This window comes from Psammomys obesus, unplaced genomic scaffold (genome assembly GCF_907164565.1).
Source record: "Psammomys obesus unplaced genomic scaffold, mPsaObe1.curated_primary_1811, whole genome shotgun sequence".
Classification (NCBI taxonomy): Eukaryota; Metazoa; Chordata; class Mammalia; order Rodentia; family Muridae; genus Psammomys; species Psammomys obesus.
Genome location: NW_026586589.1, coordinates 7,431,788 through 7,437,520, shown reverse-complemented (window position 1 = coordinate 7,437,520; position 5,733 = coordinate 7,431,788). Strand labels below are relative to the sequence as shown.

General features: G+C 53.2%; 1 protein-coding gene across 13 annotated transcripts in view; it reads left to right on the top strand.

Moving 5' to 3' along the window:
• The window catches only part of Epb41l1 (erythrocyte membrane protein band 4.1 like 1), a 119,497-nt gene that overhangs the window by 50,114 nt on the left and 63,650 nt on the right, over positions 1-5,733 (top strand). Inside the window, exon 1 of one of the 13 annotated variants that reach the window (XM_055602291.1) lies at positions 98-222. The exons of 11 other annotated variants lie outside the window; for them this stretch is intronic. The gene's annotated coding sequence lies outside the window, so the exon portion shown is untranslated. Of the gene's footprint in view, positions 1-97; positions 223-5,733 lie in introns of those variants that run through there. One more of the 13 variants, XM_055602300.1, reaches the window with a different exon arrangement.

Below are 5,733 nucleotides of genomic sequence, written 5' to 3'. Positions count from 1 at the left end.
GTGGGCACGGTGCCCAGCCCCCGGCGCACGCCGACCGCCGCGGCCGCCACCGCCGCCGCCGCCGCTGCTGCAGTCGGCATCCATCAGCGGGCGGGGGTGTCGCCGAACAGGCTGCTCCGCAGAGCCCGCCCGCGCCGCCCCGCCCCGCGGCCTGCGGGCCGGGAGGAGCCGAGGGGACCGGCCCTCGCCCAGCCGGCCCGAGATGGGGACCCCCAGGCCCAGGTAGGCACGTGGGGACCGGTGATCAGATGGCATGGGGACCCGGGAGTGCTGCATCTAGGCCCAGCCTCCAGTCCTAGGGGAGGACAGGGGTTGAGATGAGGAGCTGAGTCTGAACTGCTGAAGGCAGTTGGTCCCTTTGGCCAGTGTGGGGGGACCTTTGCTGGTCCCCTCATCCCCGCAGCTTTCTCGGTGCCAGGAGTCAGAGGTGTCGGCTGGCACCTTGATGTAGAATGAGCCACTACTGGGTGATGGGCTCACAGAGCTGGCCCACTCTATTCTGAAAGGCCCCAGTTACTTCCTTTGGTGGCCCAGGGCTCTCTGGTTTTTTTCTCTAGGCTAAGGATGCTGCAGAACAATATCTCGGCTAGAGGTTGGCTGCTTGGACAGCTCCTAGCACCATCCTCATCTCACTTGCACTGGCTCCCCATCTCTCCTCCTTTCCCTCCCTGAGCTGGGTGTACGAACCGGATCTCTAGGGCCTCTGAGGGTTCAGACTGGCATTGTCCTGGCCTGTACTTGTATCCCCTAATCAGAAGTAGACGGCTTGTGTGTCTTAGTTGTGCGTGGAACCTTTACACTTGGAGAGGTCAAGTCCCCAAGAGGCTGGGGTCTTGGGGACCGGTAGAGGGGTGTAGGTGACTCCAGCCACTATGGTATTTATTGGGTGCTGAAGCCACTGACTGGCTGTATAGGCCAGAGCGTCCATGGGTTTGGAAAGGCCAAACAAGCATCCGGAAAATATTCTGGAGCTGCTGCCTCCCTCCCTCCTGCCAGTCATGGTTCTTGCTTCTTGCTTCCCCCAGAGCTGTGTAATGCATTGGTAGGGGGAGAGCAGAAACCACGTGTTCCTATCATCACTCTGGATTGGCATGTCACCTCCCCTGCACCCCAAGGTGGGAGTGGATGGAGGACCTCTCTGGGCTGTGCCGAGTCTCCGAGAGCCTCAGGAGCCTTCCGGAATCACAGCAGTTGGATGGTGGCCCTAGAGCCTCCTGTCCCTGGCTAGGGTGTGTGGACTAGAAGTGCTGGGTGCCTGCCTCCCAGCCATGACTCCAGGTGGAGCTTGTGGCAGGGGCAGCCTGTACCAGCTTCTTCTCAGTCAGGGTGGCCCAGAGAGGCACTGCCAGTCATGGGGCCAGCTTCCGATGGCCAGCCTGAGGTCCCACGGGCCAGAGACTGATGCACAGAATTTATGGCTTGCAGAACACAGTCTCTAGGATTTGGAGAACTCCTGCGAGCAGTCCTGGAGGAGAAGCCCCGGGGAGTGCTTTGCTCCCGTTAAGAAGCATCCCCCTGGGCCTTGTGGCAATGCTGTGGGCCCAGCTCTGTGAGCTTCTTGAAGGGTTCTTTTGGTAGATGCCCCTCCCCCACCATGAGAATGAGGTTGGGCCCTGTGGGTAAAGGTCTAGAAAGGAAGACTGACTTGTCCAAGGTCGCACAGCTCCTGAGAGCTAGTGCCAATGTGTTCAGAACTTGACACTTTTTGATTAAGGATTCTTCCTTGCCCAAATGCTGCTTCCTGGCTGCTGTGGCTGTTGTTCCATATATAGCACTCTGCCAGGGGGTGTGCATTGCAGGCTGGAGGCCGGGGCTGCCTTTTTGGAGGGCCCTCACATTGCCACCCAGCTCTTCCCTCAGGAGGTGAACCATGAAGACCAGGTCACAAAGGGCCCTGGATCCTCTTGGAGTATCCAGAATGAGAAGGACTCTTGGGGGCCCAGAAATATTCTGAGCCTGAGCTGCCAGGGGGCAGTAGAAAAGGTCTCTTGACTAGACTAGCTGCGGTGGGAAGGGCCTGTGAGCCCCGGCCTCACACTTCTGTCTAGACTTCTCTGCAATCTTTATTAAAGGGAGATGATCATTTCAGCCTGGAGCAGTACTAGTGACTGTACAATCAGAGAGATGGTATTTATTGAGCACTTAATGTGTGCCATGGCCGTGATAAATGCTCTGCATCCTCTCCCAGCAACACTGTTAGATAATATTATTACATACTTTGACAGAGGAATGGAGGCTCGGAGAGATTTCCTGCCAGAGGTCACACAGCCAGAAAGTGTGGGGCTGTAGGAGTCCAGAGCCTCTCCCTTTACCATGACCTTATACCTTGGTCAGTGTCTGAGAGCACCTGGTTGGTGTCAGTTGAACTCGGTAATTAGCTGATAGACCAGGGCTGGTCTGGATAGAGGTCTGTGTGCTGACTCTGGCAGTCCGGCAAGGAAGGGAAGCTTGTAGAATCAAAGAGGTCTGAGTGGGAGGGGTTAGCGCTGGCCTGCTGGCTAGCTGGCCCTGCCGTTGCCCCCTGCTACATTTGGTAGGGCTCCAGTAACCAGAAGCTGCACACAGGGAAGGCAGAAGCACGAGCTGGGACAATATCCCTGTCGGCAGGGACCTGTGCCTGGCTGGGGGTGGCAACAAGCTGGCCCTGCTTTTTTCGTAGAAAGGAGACTTGGGGGTAAGAATAGCATCAGCTAACATTTATTGAGCTCTTACTACATGCCAGGAACTATTTTCATGTCTTACGTGTACAACTCCTACATTCTTCACAAAACCCTGTGAGGTAGCAATTTTTCTTTTCCCCGTCTTGTCTTATAGACCACATTATAGGCTTAGTGGAGGAAGCTAAGAGGTGTGGGGAGGCAGGGGAGGTCAGAACCGCATTCCAGAACTTATATAGATCATGTTTAGTTTTGTTCACTTGGAAGCGGTCGTCAAACCAGATGCATGAGCTTCCTCAAAAGTTTCAGGTCTACCTGGGCAAGCAAGCTGGGCACAGTGTACATGTCTGTAATAGCAGAATTCTGAAGGCTGAGGCAGGAGGATTGCCACGAGTTTGAGGCTGGCTGGGGATGCAGAATGAGCTCCTAGCCAGCCAGCATTAAGTCACAAAGTGAGATTCTGCCACCAAAAAATGAACAAAAGGAAGGGACCAGCGAGGTGGCTTAGTGAGTGCTTGCTGCACAAGCCTGATGACCTGGGTTCAATCCACAGTAGCGGGGAGACATGGCTCCTGAAAGCTGTCCTTTGACTGCCATGCATGTGGCATGGCACACACACACACACACACACACACACACACACACACACACACGTCCACATACACATACACATGCACACGCACACACACACACTAATAATAATAATAATAAATAAAAATTTAAAAGTTTGGAGAGATGGCTCACTGATTAACAGTGTTTGCTGCTCTTGCAGAGGACCAGCGTTCATTCTCAGCACCCACATTGGGTATTGCTGTCTATAACGTCATCGGTAGGGGACCTGACTTCCTCTTCTGGCCTCTGAGGGCATGTGTGCATCACATACACACACACACACACACACACACACATACACACACACACACACTCCTCTAAAAATCTTAGCAAGCCCTGGATGACAGAGCCATCTTGGCCCCAGTGTAAGAGTACACTATAGCGTCTGCCTATTTTGATGCTTCAACAAGAGCTGGGCCTTTACTATTGCCCGGTAAGAGTTTGAACGTTGGTGTGGGAGGGAAATGGATGCCTTTGAATAAGAGCAGGTCATGCCGTGTGTAGGAGACAGATTCCAGGGAAGGCCCAAGGAGCTGAGAGGTGATTCAGAAAGCCGGCTTGTGCTCCCGTCTGTCAGCAAGCTCTCAGATCCACTCTGCTTGGTACCAGCTCTATGGCCTAGGGAATGTCGCTCTGCCGGCTTGGGGTCTCCATTTGTAAAATGTAGCTGTGGGGCCCTCATGGTGGTTATTATATAAAGCTGGCACGTCATGGCAACTCTATAAGGATTTCTCCTCTCTCCCTTCTGTCTCTTAAATGTCAGGCTGAGGTATTTGGGCTGGATGTGAGCCTGGAGGTTCTGGGGACCTTTGAAAGGATTTGGCCTGCGGAGGAGTGTGGCAGGACTGTGTTTGGTGAAGGTCTCTGGCAGGTGTGTGGCCCACAAAGAAGGGCCAGACTCTGACCTTGCAGAGAAGCTTCCTTTTGGAGATTTGGACTGGCATGGCATGTGGCTTGCCAGGTTGAGGGAGGAACGGTGTGGGGGGTGGGGAGAGCCATGGGGAATTCAGTTTGAGGCTTGGTGAGATGGAGAAGGGCTGGTCTCCTGTCAATCATTCCATGGGTTGGGCAGCGTCTTATTTGAGCATCTGGTTTTTTTGTTTTTTTTTCTTTTTCTTTTCTTTTGAATGAATTCCTCTGGATAAATCTCCATCAGAGCTCATCTATAATAGCAGCAAATTGGGACTAAATGTCCAACAATAGGAAGATGATTGAGAACGTTTTGGAACATACACTGGATAAAATAATTGGCAGTGGTGAGCAGCCACTGAACTGCTCCTGTCATAGCTCAGAGCTGGGTGCTGCTGAGCCCTTGCACCCTTCATGTGTGTTGTGCTGACGACCGACCAGTGCCAGAGCTGCCGTCCTTCCTTCCTGCGCATGAAAGGCTGAAGGCTTGCCCCTGTCGGCCTGGAGGGTGGGATTCCTGTCTTTTTTCTTGCTGGGTCATTGGCATGTTGTTGCTCTGCCATCAGAAATCCTTGACTGGTGGAAAAGTGAAGAGGGGAAATGATTTGTTCAAGGTCATGTGCTTTTTAAACTTTATTTTTAGTAAATAAAAAAAAGACTTGCTTTTGTTTTATGTGTCTGGGTGTTTTGCCCGCATGTATATCTGTGCACCTCATGTGTGCCTAGTGCTCACGGAGAGCAGAGGAGGACATCAGAGGCCAGGGGACTGGAGTTACTGGTGGTTGTGAGCCGCCTCGTGGGGGCTGGGCATTAAATCCTGCTCCTCTGGAAGAGCAGCCAGTGCTCTTAACCACTGGGGCATCTTTGGAGCTGTCATTTGTTTGTTTATTTCTAACTGTGTGTGCGTGTCTGTGTGGGCATGCATGCTTGCACACGTGTGCATGCATACATGAGGTCAGATGATAACCTTTGAGAATTGGTTCTTCCCACCATGTTCTGGGAATTGGTCAGGTGGTCAGGCCTGGAGGAAGCGCCCTTGCCCGCTGAGCTCTCTCAGCAGTCCAGTTATGCAGGTTGTAAGGTCCAGCAGTCACCACATTCTTCTTAGTCTCTGTGCTCCTCCACTGACGTGGAGTTACGTCCCTGTAAACCCATTGTTACTAGAAAACAGATCCTATGCCGAGAATGCACTAATACACTGAGCTTCCAGTCGAGCAGCACAGCATAGCGAGGGGCGCAGGCTGTTCCCCTTCAACAAAGGGTGGCGTGAAGCGGACTCACTGTTGCTCTGCCCAGCATCCCCGGAGGTACCCTATGGCACATTCTAGCTCCTGGAAGGTCAAAATTCAAAGTACGGTTTTACTAAATGCACATTGTTTTCATGCCTTTGTAAGGCCAAAAAGTACTACTCTAGTGCTGAGGGTAGTTCTGACTCGAGTGCTGAGGGGAGGACTGACTGGAGTGCTGAGGGGAGGACTGACTGGAGTGCTGAGGGGAGGACTGACTGGAGTACTGAGGGCAGTACTGAGGGCAGTACTGAGGGCAGTACTGAGGG